Source organism: Hemicordylus capensis, chromosome 7 (assembly GCF_027244095.1).
Source record: "Hemicordylus capensis ecotype Gifberg chromosome 7, rHemCap1.1.pri, whole genome shotgun sequence".
NCBI lineage: Eukaryota > Metazoa > Chordata > Lepidosauria > Squamata > Cordylidae > Hemicordylus > Hemicordylus capensis.
The window spans coordinates 22,814,104-22,829,135 of record NC_069663.1 but is presented as its reverse complement, the minus strand read 5'-3'; the positions used below and the strand labels follow the sequence as shown (position 1 = coordinate 22,829,135).

General features: G+C 50.0%; 1 protein-coding gene across 5 annotated transcripts in view; it reads left to right on the top strand.

The window, feature by feature from the left end:
* The first annotated feature begins 4,147 nt into the window (after positions 1-4,147).
* PHLDB3 (pleckstrin homology like domain family B member 3) overlaps positions 4,148-15,032 on the top strand; it is a 37,113-nt gene continuing 26,228 nt past the window's right edge. For 3 of the 5 annotated variants that reach the window (XM_053266781.1, XM_053266780.1, XM_053266776.1), the window contains exon 1: positions 11,935-12,310. The gene's annotated coding sequence lies outside the window, so the exon portion shown is untranslated. The other 2 variants (XM_053266778.1, XM_053266777.1) reach the window with 2 other exon arrangements.

The following is a 15,032-nucleotide window of genomic DNA, read 5'->3' as shown; positions in this document are numbered from 1 at the left end:
CAGGCAGTTTAGCAGGTGCCCAAGTACTGCAATGCATCCCTTGGGTGAACTGGAAATGCTCCAGATTTTTATGCAAATGAAGATGTAAGTGACAGAAGTATTGGCATGTGGGGCAAAACCTGAAAAGGGAGGGATGCAAGAGGGGGAATCGTTGCAGCCTTCCGCAGCTCAGGGCCAAACCTGTGTGTCTGGGATTCATTGTGTGTGTGAGTAGAAGACACACAACAATATGTTCAAAGCCACATCTGGGTTGGTCCTCAGAGACTGCATTTGGGAGCAAGAGGCTGCATGTATTGGAAGCTGCCTCCTACTGAGTCAGGCCATTGCTCCATCTAGCTCAGAATTGTCTACACTGACTGGCAGTGGCTCTCCCAGGTTTCAGACAGGAGTCTCTCCCAGCCCTACCCAGAGATGCTGTCGGGGAGTGAATCTGAGGCCTTCTGTGTGCTTTTTCCCTGAGGGGAATATCTTACAGAGCCTACAGACAGCCTCCCAAAATTAAGGCTCGCTACCACCAGCCGCAGACTAGCACTTGCAATGAAGGCCTTGCAAAGGATATTTAGATGCCGTGACATGTCTACACCTTCAGAGATAAGAATCGTTCGGACTATGGTTTTTCCCGTGACACTCTATGAATGTGAAATCTGGACTTTGAAGACGCAAGATAGGAAAAGCATTGATGCTTTTGAACTTTGGTGCTGGAGAAGACTTTTGAGGATACCGTGGACAGCCAAGAAAACAAACAAATGGATCCTAGAACAAATCAATCCAGGATTGTCACCCGAGGCACAAATTACCAGGCTCAAACTATCAGACTTTGGACACATGATGCAAAGACCCAGCTCCCTTGAGAAGTCCATAACGCTGGGAAAAGTTGAAGGAAAGAAAAGAAGAGGATGACCAGCAGCAAAGTGGATGGACTCAGTTATGCCAGAAATGAATGCACCACTGATACAGACCATCCTGGAAGACAATCTATCTATGTGGTCGCTCGAATTTGACACCGACTTGACAGCACTTAATCAATCAATGAATCAACCACCTAATGGCACAATGGGGAAATGACTTGACTAGCAAGCCAGAGGTTGCCGGTTCGAATCCCTGCAGGTATGTTTCCCATATATTGGGCAGCAGCGATCTAGGAAGATGCTGAAAGGCATCATCTCATACTGAGCGGGAGATGACAATGGTCAACCCCTCCTGTATTCTACCAAAGACAACCACAGGGCTGTGTGGTCGCCAGGAGTTGACACCAACTTGACGGCACACTTTACCCAAGACCAGCTCTTCCTCCACAACCCTTTTGAAACTGTCCAGTGCAAGTTTGCACGTGGGACAGGTGGTGAGGAGAAGGGGAGGCCACCTCCCCTCCTGGTGTGCCTTGCAATGCTTAAACCCAAAGATCAGCTTTGAAGGCACCTACAGGGGATATTTTTTGCAGACCTGCTGTGCTGCTGTCCCAACAAGCTGCTACCTGAGGAGGTGACTGCCTCCCCTCGCCTCATGGAAGGGCTGTCCCTAAATATTGGAAAGCACTACAGCAGGGATTCCCAACCTGGGGGCTTCCAGATCTTGCTGAACTACAACTCTCATCCTCCCCAGCAACATTAAATTGCAATGGGGATGCTGGGAGTTGTAGTTTATTTATTTTTATTTACATTTATATGCCACTCGTTCTCCAAGGTGCCCAGAGTGATGTACATGGTTATTTTTATCCTCACAACAACCCTGTGAGGTAGGTTAGGCTGAGAGATACATGACTGGCCCAGAGTCACCCAGTGAGTTTCATGGCTGATTAGGGATTTGAACTCAGGTCTTCCCGGTCATAGTCCAACACTCTGACCACTACACTACACCAGGGACGTTGACTTCTCAGTTTCCCAAGGAGGGGTACGGGGCACACAGGAGAAGAATTGGTCTTGTGGTCGCAAGCATGAATTCTCCCCTTTGCTAAGCAGGGTCCACCCTGATTTGCATTTTGAATGGGAGACTGACTACATGTGAGCAATGCAAGATATTCCCTTTAGGGGATGGGTTCACTCTGGGAAGAGCACCTGCAGGCATAGAGCACCACTAGTTTTTCCTCCTTGTTATATTACTTCTAATCAGAGAACCATAGAGTGAAAGGGCCCCGAGAGGCAGCTGTACCTCCTAAGAACTTGCTGAGTTGCTATAAAGACAACCCAGGGCTGAGTGTGCTGTTCAACTCAGGGGTAGAGCCAAGATTGGGCAAAGGGGTTCAAAGAACCCGGGCCGCCACCAATCAGGGGCCGCGAGCGCAGCCCCAGACATGTCCCCCACTTCTCACGTGAGATGTGGAGGGGTGTGTGTGTTATTTTGGTCCCAAATGGGGTCGCGCAGCCCCGTTTGGAGCCGAAATGGGCCCGTGCCGCATTGGCAGCACGGCTGGAGTGACTTGAGAGATGCTGCTGGTCTTGCTGCCAAGCAGCGGGGCCGACCAATCTCCCTCCCGAATGGGGCTGTGCGGCCCCATTGAGGAGGGAGATCGGCCCGTGTGTGGCCCCATTTGGGAGGGATACCACGCCCCCACCCCTGATGTCAGATGTGAGGTTGTGGCTAGCCGGGCCCCTGCATCTGATGTCAGATCCAGGGGGCAGGGCCATGGGGCTGCACACGGTCTGCCCCCAACCTCCCTACGCTCCTGGTTCAACTGACTGATGAACTTGAGCCTGAGAGCTTGCTGTTTTCCCCCCGAGGGGGAGCATTGCCTACCCCAGGAAATCTAGAGGGGGGCTTGAGCCCCACTGCCCCCATGGAGTTTACACCCCTTGATTACACTGGCTCCTGTGTTAATCAACATTTCACTGACATCTGGAGGCCCCCGACTCGGGAACCACTGCATTACGGCACCACTCAACGAAGGTTTGTGCTTCTCGTGACGGGGATTTGTTTGTTGTCGGTATACCGAAAGGGAAACCCGACCCACCCTAGGCTAGTCTCCTGTTACACTCCTGCTTTTTTAGAAGCATGTGTGTGGACTGAATTTAGTGTGTAGAGACGCTTCTCCCCCTCCCCTCAACTGCACAACTTTCCCAGAAAGATCTGCCCCTGCCAGAGATTTCCCAAGGGAAACCAAAAGGCAGGTAAACAAGAGCAAAACCAGACGGGATTCGGCATGTTTCGATTCGTCGCCCTACGCAGGCAAGCTTGAGGCAAAACTGGTTTTTCTCGCAGACCAGAGTGTGAGATTATGCAATCCTTGTGAAATCCTCTTGGGGGTCTTATCCCAGAGCTGGGACCAGAACAGGGGTGGGCAAACCTGACCCTTCGGCTGTTGTTGAATTGCAACTCTCATCATTCCCAGGCACAATGATTGCAGCTAGGAATGCTGGGAGTTGTAGTCCAACGACACCCCTGGACTAGAACCTGAGAGGAGGGTGGGCCCCGTTGAAGTTTTAGAAGTTGCCCCAGGAAGTGGTCTGTGGGTATATGAAGGATGAAGCTTTGCTGAAGTGAAGCAGGTACTGACCTGATTTGCCCCCTGAATGGGAGGCCACTGGCAGCCCTGCGTTCAAGCAGAATTAAGTAACATTAATAAATACTTAATTCTGTATTCTGGGCTGGGTGCAAAGCATCTGCCCCTCTAGTTCGCTGCCACTGCTCTCCACCCCCGCCACCGCTTTTTTGCCTGCCCGCCGGCCACCTTCTTTGCCCGTCCGCCCGCCCGCCTGCCGGCCGGCCGTCTTCTCCCCCCCCCCACCAGCTGGCTGCCTTCTTCCATTCGTTGTTTTCTTTGCCCGCTGACCGGCTACCGCCACCATTTTCTCCCCTGTCGCTACCCGGGCAGTTGTTTGCGAAATCTCGCGAGAGCTGCCACGCATGGGCTTAGTGACGGGTACACCTAATATATATATATATATATATATATATATATATATATATATATATATATATATATATGAGAGAGAGAGAGAATTTGATTTTAAAAACCCTTAAAACATGGCTTCTCAACCTTGGGTCCCCAGATGTTGTTGGACTACAATTCCCATCATCCCTCAACACAATGACCCTGCCTTAGAAGCTGCAAAGAATCCAGTCATATCCCATCTCAACCCACCTGGTGCCATGCCAGTTCTGTAGGGAGATAGGGAACATAGGTAGCTGCCTTCAACCGAGTCTGACCATTGGTCCATCTTGTTCAGTATTGCCTTCCCAGACTGGCAGCTGAGGGGAAGCTTTTATCCAGGCGCTGAGAAGAACAAGCAGGACTGCATTCCAGATACCTCCAGAGATCATCCTGCTTGGGCACCAGGGCACCTAGCAAGTTGGCATTGTAGCTAGGTAAGTCTCAGATTTGGTCAAAGGATAAGCAATGGAGGCTTTGGAAGAAAGTGGCACGCAATGGGTAGGGCTCTGGATGGCATGGTCAGGGCAAGGGTGAAAAAGGGAGAGACCTGTAGCTCAGTGGTTGGGCACCTGCTTTGCAGGCAGAAACGCCCAGATTCAATCCCTGGCAGTATCTCCAGATAGGGCTGAAACCTGCCTGAAAAATTGGAGTGCTGCTGCCAGTCAGAGTAGGCAATACTGAGCTAGATGGACCGGTGGCCTGACTCAGTATATAGCAGCTTCCTATGTCCCTAAGCCAGCTGTGCTTAAATATGCTGTGGGGGTTGGGGAAATTAAGAGATGTGTTTTAATTTCTTTGTTGTCGTTTATTTGTTTTGACTAATTTGTTTTAACTTTTTTGTTGTCATTTTTTTGGTTGAAAACCGCCCAGAGAGGTAAGGTTTGGGTGGTATAAAAATGTGTTAAAAACAAACAAATTCAGAACTGCACAAATAATATCCGGGTGTAATTGCATGTGCTGCTAAATGCTGGAGGAGGTGAGGAAAGCTGGTCTTGTGGTAGCGAGCATGAATGTCCATCTTTGCTGAGCAGGGTCCACCTTGGTTTGTATTTGGATGGGTGACTACATGTGAGTGCTGCAAGATATTGCCCTTAGGGGATGGGGCCATAGCTGGAGGAGAGATGGTCTTGTGGTAGCAAGCATGATTTGTCCTCTTTGCTAAGCAGGATCTGCCCTGGTTGTAACTGAATGGGAGACTACATATGAGCACTGTAAGATATCCCCCTTATGGGATGGAGCCACTCTGGGAAGAACGTTTGCATGCTTGCATGCAGAAGGTTCCAAGTTCCCTCCCTGGCATCTCCAAGAGAGGGCTGAGAGAGACTCCTGCCTGCAACCTTGGAGAAGCCACTGCCAGTCTGGGTAGACAATACTGAGCTAGCTGGACCAAGGGTCTTACTCAGTATATGGCAGCTTCCTATGTTCCTCAATAGAAGAACATCTTCATACTTGCATGGAGAAGGTCCCAGATTCAATTCCTGCCATCTCCAGGTAAGGTTGGGAGAGACTCTTGCCTATAACCTTGGAGAGCTGCTGTCAGTCTGTGTAGACAATACTGAGCTAGATGGACCAGTGGTCTGACCCAGTATATGGCAGCTTCCGATGTTCCTAACACACCTTAATGCATTTTCCTTGTCTGTGGACACATCGTCTTTCGTTGCCTGGGATCCCTTTCCATGTCATTTAGAAGTCTACACAGAATGGGAGAAAATCCCCAGAACTGGGAACTGGACAGCATGATTGCCCAGGAGTATTATATTTTGGGTGAAGTATCTTTGGGGAGCAGCAGTGGAATCTTCAGGATCCGTCTTTGGCCTGGGAAGGAGAAACGGGTGTGCGTGATCCAAAAGGGTTCTAGAGCAACCAGGACTGCTCACCCCAATTTCCTCATTGTCATCAGCCATTGTTTACATCAGGGGTTCTCAATCTTGACTCTCCAGAGTGGCCTGTGTGGCTGGGGATGATGGGAGTTGTAGTCCAACAACATCTGGGGATTGTGGACCCCTGGTTTCCAAAACCTAACATAAAATGATTTTTGCGTGACTGGGATGTTAGCACTGCAGAAATGTTCTTTTAGAGCTGCATATATGAAAGAGATATTTCTGGAATTGCATGTTTTGTGTCTGGCTACATTTCTTTTTTTTAAAGGAGTTCCGCCCTTGATTCCCCAATGAATGGACAATCATTTGGCAGAGAAAGATGGAGAACGTTTGCTTTCATGCCATCAGCTGTTGATGGGCTGGGACCAGGAAAATAGAAAAGGCAGGAAATAGGGAAGCCAAGATTTAAAAAAACAACCAGCACCACCCAGGGCTTTGGGGTGGATTGGAGGAGGCAGGAAGGAAGTTTCTTCACGTGGTTACCTGCTCGGCCTTTTTCATGCCAGTTTCTGGACCTCTGGGTGATTCACTTCAAATGCTGGACTTTCCGGCCCAATACAGCACAGCTTTGATGGTCTTATCTATTGATTTGATTTAGATACTGCCCTTCCCAAAATGGCTCAGGGCTGTCTATGCGTGCTGCAAAACATGAAGGACTCTGTGACTATTTGAATCCCTGGTGGGCATGTGTCACCTGACAATTCCATCTTTGTAGAGCCCTTCTGGGACTGCCGACACAGCACGATTCATGGGTGGCGATACGACGCATCGTTGTGACAGAGAGAGGTGTGGTGGTTGCTGCCTTTTTGAAGCAGGGCGGGTATTATTTCGGAGTCGGAGTCAGACAGGGTGGGGTGCTCTCTTGAGCTCTCGTCAGCCACGTCCCACAGGCCGTCCGCCTGCTGCGACACCGGAATAGCTGCCTGTGTGGCAATGTGGTCGTGTCCGGTGAAAGTGGAGGGACGTCCAGGGCTTGTCTGGGCATAGAGCCACCGGATCAGTGTCCAATCAGGGAACTTTATGGTTTCGCTGGAGGCCATAATGATGGTACAAAGAGAATTCAATGTGAAATATAACAGGTGAAAACTCTGATATTGTGGGGTCATAGCACAGTGGTGGAACATCTGCTTGGCATGCAGGAGGTCCCAGGTTCAATCCCTGGCAGCATCTCCAGGGAAGGCTGCGAAAGACTATATTGCCTGCTCTGACCGGCAGCCGTTCTCCAAGGTTTCATGTTGGAATGACTCTGGTCACGCCGCTGCTGCCAGACAGTGCAGACAATACTGAGCTGGCGGGACGAAGGGTCTGACTCGGTATAAGGCAGCTTCCTGTGTTTCTATGGCCCTATGCCTCAAAATTTGCATAGCTATCCAACAACATGAGTTTGGAAAAGGACTGAAAGCTTTGAGCGAGAGACCCACAAGGGACACCCACATGCAGTTCCTTGAAAGGTTTTGTACTATTTGGCCCTCGCAGACACTTGATGTAGAAAACATGCTTGCGGCTATGGGGATGCTCAGCTGCTCACATTAGATTTGTGAGAATAGCAATACTCTTCAGATCTCCTCTAATCACTCAGCGATCTATTACTAAGAACTCACTGGAAAAGCCCAGTCTATAAAACTGAGGTTGCACTAGTAAACTCAGCCCAACTTATATGAGCACGGTCTTGAGTTTCTAGTCTGTGTGAGCTAAGGACTACTCAGGCCCAATCACTCACCCAGGCCTTTGCTGCAAAACGCGGAACCAGTTTCTCCAGTTCTCCCACATGGCCTTTCTCATCTTGAGGCCTTCTGGGCTTCGCTCATAAAAAGACATACACAACAGCAGCTCATACCCTCCAACATTTTACAGATGAAAACAGGGACATGCTTAGTAACCCCCCACTTCACATAATTGCCCACCAACCCAGCCTCACTATATGCGGTTTCAGGCTCTTCTGTGTTCACTCTTTGCTATAATTCATTTACTCTGCAGTTGACCTGTCCTCCATTGATTTCAAAGCCAAGCAGGAGTTTGGTCTTTGGGTTAAAAATATGCAAGGCAAAAACCAAAAAGTTTCTGCAGTCTTTTATCAGCAGCTTAAAATGAGACTCCTCTGTTTGTGCCATGCAGACTGCTCTGCTTCTTAATGCAGATTACGATCTGGAGGTTATATGCATAATCTTATGCAGATCATGTTCTCAGTGTTCATGCATGTATATTAACATGCATGTGCAATTAGAAACAAGATGCATTTGTCATAACACTTGGAGATTTGGCTTCCAAGGTGTGTGTGTGTGTATCTGTGTGTCTGTGGTCAAACACTTTAAGAATAAAAATGCTAGCAAATCATGTTAAAAGAATTTAACCACATGCAGAAAAGAAAGAGAAAAAGGAGACTGCAGCTGATCAGGGGCAAAGAGAAAATATGGACCATTCCTCACAACTCTGTAGCAACTGGAGTGTGTCAGATGCTGTCTTTCTCTCCTTCTCTGGCAGGAGTGGATGGTAGTGATTCCACTTCTGGGGCTGAAGTGGAATCACCAAGTGGAATCACTGGCAAAATGTTCCTCCAGGGTGCTTTCTAGATTACCCGCTACCACCACGATAAAATGCTTTGGCCTGGCAGCATCGTATTCACAACAATCCCCAGAATCAAAATATCCTACAACGGGAAAACACAGCAATCTTTTTGCGATGCACATACAAAGTTATAGCACTAAATCGCAGCGATGACATCCGAAACAAGGCATCTGAAATGTGAACGGCACCCTGCTGACAGTGTAGGGACGTGTCACAACAGGAAATACGGAAGCACTCTTAGCAGAAACGTCGTAGGGTCTAAGTTGGAAAGCGCCCAGGCCTTGAATCAGCTTCCTGGTCCCATTTATAAAATGGGGGAAACTGAGGCACACTGAGATAGAATGGGACAGAATCTAAAAATGAATGGGACGGCATCTAGAAAGGGACAGAATCTTCAACAGTGGGATGACAGGTTGTGTGCCCTCTAAGGTGTGTGCACATGCCTGCACTCACAATTTTTTAAAAAGATCCGCTCAGTTGATTTTAGATCCTGCTCAGCTTGAATCAGGAAGGCCCCATTCTGAATGCATGTGTGCACACACTGCCTTAATACTCCTGCCCAGAACAAAACTCATTCAGCACACAGATGAATTTTTTTTTTAGAGAGAACACTAATCACACAAAGTGCGTTCCTCTTTTTATGCACAGGCATGGGATCTTGCACTGAAGTGATTGGAGAAAGTGTCCTAGGTGGGGGGAAATCTACAATGTGGGTTGGAGCTCCCTGTTCCTGGAAAAGACTGTTGGGTCAGGGCCATGATGCCAATCACAGCTTTCCATGGTGCCATTGCAGATGCGTTGCAGCCTGGTTCTCTTTGCATTGCAGGCGGAGAGCTGGCCTTGTGGTAGCAAGCACGGATTGCCCTCTTTGCTAAGCAGAGTTCACCTTGGTTTGCATTTGGATGGGTGACAACATATGAGCGCTGTCTGCTGTAAGATATTCCCCTTGAGGGGTGGGGCTTTAACTCAGTGGTAGAGCATCTGCTTGGCATGCAGAAGGTCCCAGGTTCAATCCCAGGAAGCATCTCTCGGTAGGGCTGGGAGAGGCTCCTACTTGGGAGAGCCACTGCCAGTCAGTGTAGACAATACTAAGCTAGAAGGACCAATGGACAGACTTGGTATATGGCAGCTTCCTATGTTCCGAAGAGTTTGGGGAACCAGCCAAGGAAGAGAGTTGGTTTTGTGGTAGCAAGCACGACTTGTCCCCTTAGCTAAGCAGGGTCTGCCCTGGCTTGCATTTGAATGGGAGACCACATGTGAGTAAGATATTCCCTTTAGGGGATGGTGCCACTCTGGGAAGAGCATCTAGATTCCAAGTTCCCTCCCTGGTGGCATCTCCAAGATCCGGCTGAGAGAGATTCCTGCCTGCAACCTGAGAAGCCGCTGCCAGTCTGTGTAGACAATACTGAGCCAGATGGACCAATGGTCTGACTCAGTATATGGCAGCTTCCTATGTTCCAGCCAGCAGCAGCCTGTTCTAACCACTAGTCCTCTCTCCCTCTTGCAGCCGGGGCCATAATCCAGGAATCCAAGCAGCTTCCCCTTCTCTCCCTCACGCCCCTGATCTCCCCCACCACCGAGACCCTTTCCTGGTGCCAAGCCTCGGAACAAATATTATTGCAGTCTATTTCGCTTCTGGCAGAAAAAAGTTACATAACAAACGGACGAAAAGAAAAACAAAATCCCCTTTCAGGAAACCGACAGACATTTATAGCTTTTGAGGTTTAACAGTTCCATTTCCCCTGCTCCCAGGCATCGGCCGGGAGATAACAAACCCCCTCTCTTTGGGCTAATTCATATTATCAGTAGGATCTAATGATTGAAGCTGCGTTTCCTGTGCTGCACCATTATCAGGGGGCAGCTGCAGTGGGTTGCAGACCCCCTGCCCAATTTAAAAAGAAAAGAAACACCCTTCTCTGTACACAGAAAACGAACATGTCAGAGATCAGGCGACATCTTTGTTTCCCATATAGAATGACATTTTCTGCCCAGTCCAGGGGCTGATGATTCAGACCAAGTGCAGAGTGAGGGGAGGGTGGGCTCATGTGCTCCCCGCAGTGGCCGCTCACGTGTGCCAGCCACGCCCCTGAATGTGATGTCACATACAAGGGGCGTGGCCAGAACCTGGAAGGGCCCCATGTGGCCCTCTGGAGCCCGTTTCCCAGCTGGCTTCATTGTCAGCCGCAAGTTTTCTTCAGTCTCTTTCTCATTCCGAACGAGCAAGAGAACACACAGTGAACCACGAAGCCGGCTGGGAATGAGGCCGGCGTTCCTGGGATGTGGGTGGCTTGTGTTCTTTGAACACATCTTCCCAATTATAGCTCCCTCCCAACCCTGATTCAGACATGATATCCTCCCTCACCACCTGCAGTTCGAACTGCCGTAGTCATTTTATCCCTTTGGAAATTAAATTAATTTTAGTAGAGGAGTAGGTGGAGGAGGAAAGGCTGCTCCCTGAGTTTTGATTACCTCTATCTCTATCTCTACCTCTACCTCTACCTCTACCTCATCTATTGTCAGTGCTGCATACTGATTAGAGTGTTGATCTAAGATCGGCGAGACCCGGGTTCAAATCCCTGTTCAGCCATGAAACTCACTGGCTGACTCTGGGCCAGACACTTCTCTCTTCCCGCCCAGCCCTACCTGGTTAGAGTGCTGGACTAGGACCGGGGAGACCCGAGTTCCAATCCCCATTCAGCCATAAAACTAGCTGGGTGACTCTGGGCCAGTCACTTCTCTCTCAGCCTAACCTACTTCACAGGGTTGTTGTGAAAGAGAAACTCAAGTATGTAGTACACTGCTCTGGGCTCCTTGGAGGAAGAGCGGGATATAAATGTAATAATAATAATAATAATAATAATAATAATAATTATAATTAATAATAACTATAGCCACGTGCACCGCTCTCTGAGCTCCTTGGAGGAAGGGTGAGATCTACCTGTAGCAAATAAATAAATCCAATCTGAAGTGGTCTTATACCAAGTCAGACTCTTTGTTCATCGAATCCACCCTGCCTGTTGAGACAGGGTTCCAGGGTTCTGGGCAAAGTTCTTCCTCGGGTCTGATAAAGAACTGGAGAGGCCACGGAACTGAACTTGGACCCTGCTCTGCCACGGACGTCAGCCCCCTCCCGGCAGTAAACATGACCTGCTGGATTTCTGCCTGTGTTGCCAGGAAGTTCTGAAAGGAGCCCAGCCATTCAAAACAGTCCTAGAACGGGAGGGGGGCAGCTTCAACCTCCATGTGTAGGGCACACCGACCCTCTCCTTGGGGAGGCTCCCCACCCCCCGCTCTGCTTTCTCTGCCTTCCTAGTTTCACTCTTCCAGTGGCTGTGTCTGCCCTCATTCCCTTTGGTGCTGGTTTCCCCCCTTCGGCTCTGATGTCACAGGGTTGGTGTGTGTGTGTGTGTGTGTGTGTGTGTGTGTGTGTTTTTTTTTCCAAAGCGGCAGCAGCAGCAGGCTTGTAAAACTTGTTTGAACACCAGGAAAGCAGGAGAGAACCGCTGCGGGAGGACATTGTGAACCAAGGCAGTGGGAGAAGAAAAGCTAGCAGGATCAGAGGTGGTGGGAGATCCGATTGGGGAGCTTCAGGAAAGGCCGTGCAGGCAGGTGAGTGGCAGAAGCTGCCAGGCACAGATTATGAGATCCAAAAGGGCAAGTGGGGAGGCGGTGATGGAGAACAGCAGCTAGTGGCGAGCACAGCCTCTAACCCTACCCAGGGGCGGCGGGGAGGAGTGAAGGGCGGACACCCAGAAACTAGGAAGGACATCCTGAGAAGGCATCCCCTAGCTGGCATCTCAAAGGAGAAGAGGTCCACCTGCCTGGAGTAGGGGATCCTAATCCTGATCTCCTATTTTTCTCCAAATCTTGGACTGGCTACAACCCTTCCCCAGAGCGCCACACACACACACACACACACACACACCCCACGAAACTGGGAGACTGCTTTTCGACAGCCACCTGTGAGAAGGGAGACAGGCCCGGAGTCCACCAGAGAGTGAGTGTCAGAGGGGGTGACCTTGGGGTGGGAAGGTCATGGGTTCTTGGGTTTTTATCCCCAGAGCGGGGAGGAGGAAGGGGGTAGTGTGTTAATAGCTCTTTTGAGCAGGGTTCACCCCACCCCCAAGTGTGGGGCGCCTTGTCTGCCCTCCTCCAGAGCCACCTTGGGGTGGAGTGGCACAGGAAAGATGCCGATTTTGCCTAGAATCTTGAAACGGTTGTTAGGATGGCTCTCAGTGAGGATCCAAACCCCTGGCCGTGGATGACAGGGAGACGCAAAGATGTTCCCAGAGGAGCCGAACTTTTCCATCCGCAAAAGGATCAAGTGCTCGCTTATGGCTTTGGCATGAGGTCTGGAAACAGCGTGGGGTGATTCCAGAGGCATTTCTGGAGCTCGGTCCGGTGCGCCTCGAGGGATAGCTGTATGGATTGCAGAAAGGGAATTTTCGACAGCGTTTTGATAACAGCAGTGCATTTCCTGGAAATGTTTGGCTGTGGTGTGTGGTGTGTGTGTGTGTCTATGTGTTGTGTGTGTGTATACCTGTGAGAGGTAAAAGGCAATGATGGTGCCAGAAGGGGGTGGGGTCAGCTCCCCCCCCCGCCCTGGACAAATAGCTCCCCTCTTTGCTGGATCACTGCTGAATCACAGGGGTAAAGATTCCCCCTAACCCTTTGAGCAACCCCCCATTTTACTTAAACCCTCCCCACTAAACCTTAACCCATACCTCAATCCAGACCCATAGCCAGAGGAAGGGGTTTGTGAGAGTGCACCCACCCACCCCTCAATTTTCCCCTGTCCCAAGTTTTTACAAACAATTTTTAAACCTGTAATGTAATGGAGAGCAACTAAAGTGATAAAATCTGCCCCCCTCATTTTCTAGCACTCCCCCTCCAACTGGCTATGGGTCTGCTTCAACCCCCAAGCCATATTTCTCTCCCCTTCCCCAAATGCCTTTCCTCTCCCTCCAAAAAATGTGAGGCATTCCTCCTCAGACTTCATTTCTATCTGCAGGGATGGCTGGATCACAATCTTGACATTAAACTCTAAGGCTGCGGCCCTAAACAGGTTAACCTGCAAGCTAGCTCCGTCAGAGCCGACATTCCAGCAAAAGTGTGTAAGATGGGGGGCGTTTGTGTCTTTCCTTCCCCCAAACAGACTGCTTGGACAAAGCTCGTCTGCTTGCAGAAATGCATGGGGGGGGGCGCCTTCGGTGGCTCCCGCTCCAAAGTTGTGTTCATGGGTTTCTGGTGCTGCCAGCGGGAAAGGAAGTTGCTTGGAAGGGTGAAAGGGCATAGACAGGTGGCAGGTAGTGGAGAGGAGAATGCAGGAGTGGCACCAGGAGGAAGTGAGACTGGATCCATGCCAGTGCAAAGCCTGTCCTGCCTGCCTGTGCCAGGTCACAGTGGCCACCGCCTCCCTCCCTCCCTCCCTCTCTCTCTCTCAACCGGGTTGGATCAATGTTTGGAAAACAGCCGAGCACAATAGCTTCCTCTGTTGGTTTGGTTATTGCCCCTGGTTATCGCCCCTGTCATGTCACTTGTGTCATTACTGGTTTGGCAGAGACCCAGCATAAGAGATTCACAGGGCCTTTTGAGTCCTGCAAGCATGAATCGTCCCCTTTGCTAAGCAGGGTCTGCCCTGGTTTGCATTTGAATGGGAGACTACCTGTGTGAGCACTGTAAGATTTCCCCCTTAGGGGATGGGGCCGCTCTAGGAAGAGCATCTGCATGCTTGCGTGCAGAAGGTTCCCAGTTCCCTGCCTAGCATCTCCAAGAGAGGGCTGAGAGAGACTCCGGCCTGCAACCTGGGAGAAGCCGCTGCCAGTCTGGGTGGACAATACTGAGCTTGATGGACCATTGGCCTGACTCAGTATATGGCAGCTTCCTATGTTCCTGTGGCTGAGGGGTGGATTGAAGTACACTCTTATCTCAGCTTCTCTCAACAGCCTTGCCATGTTAACTAAGACAGGACGGAGTGATTTGCCGAAGCTCCCTAGCCCAGTGAGCTGGTGTGTGTGTGCTGTTGTTGATGTGTGTGTGTGTGTCTCTCATCAGGGGATTTGAAATCGTGTCTCCTGCAGGCAAACCAGATACTTAATCCGTGTTCATGGGGAAAAAAAGAAGCTGGGGGATGGGGGACGAGGTCCATAATACCGGGTCAATTAATTGCTTTGATACATGGTTTAAAATATTTGAATGTGTTCAAAAGGCATTCTCAGTCAGACCGCAGATGTTACACAGTTGTCCCTTGTCAACCGCAGGGTGTTGTGGTGAGAGTGCTCGACTAGGACCAGGGAGATCCGAGTTCAAATCCTCCTTCAGCCATGAGACTTGCTGGGTGACTCTGGGCCAGTCACTTCTCTCTCTGCCTAACCTACTTCACAGGGTGGTGGGAGGAGAAACTTAAGTGTGTGCAGTACACCGCTCTGGGCTCCTTGGAGGAAGAGCGGGATATAAATGTAACTAGAAGTGGGGCTTCCAAAGGCCTTTGGGTCCAGGCTCCAAAATTACCTTGGTGCACCTCTGTTCTGGAGAGCTTTGTTTTTGTTGTTTGTTGTTGTTATTTATTGGTTTGGAAGGTGTAGAATGAATCCTTTCCCATGTTGGTTGCCTACAGCTGTTAGCTAGGAACCCAGGGCATACTTTGCGGGCACTTGATACACCCCCCCCCCCTGCAGTGGCTAAGCAGGTCTGGTCAGTGCCTGCACGGATAACTCCTG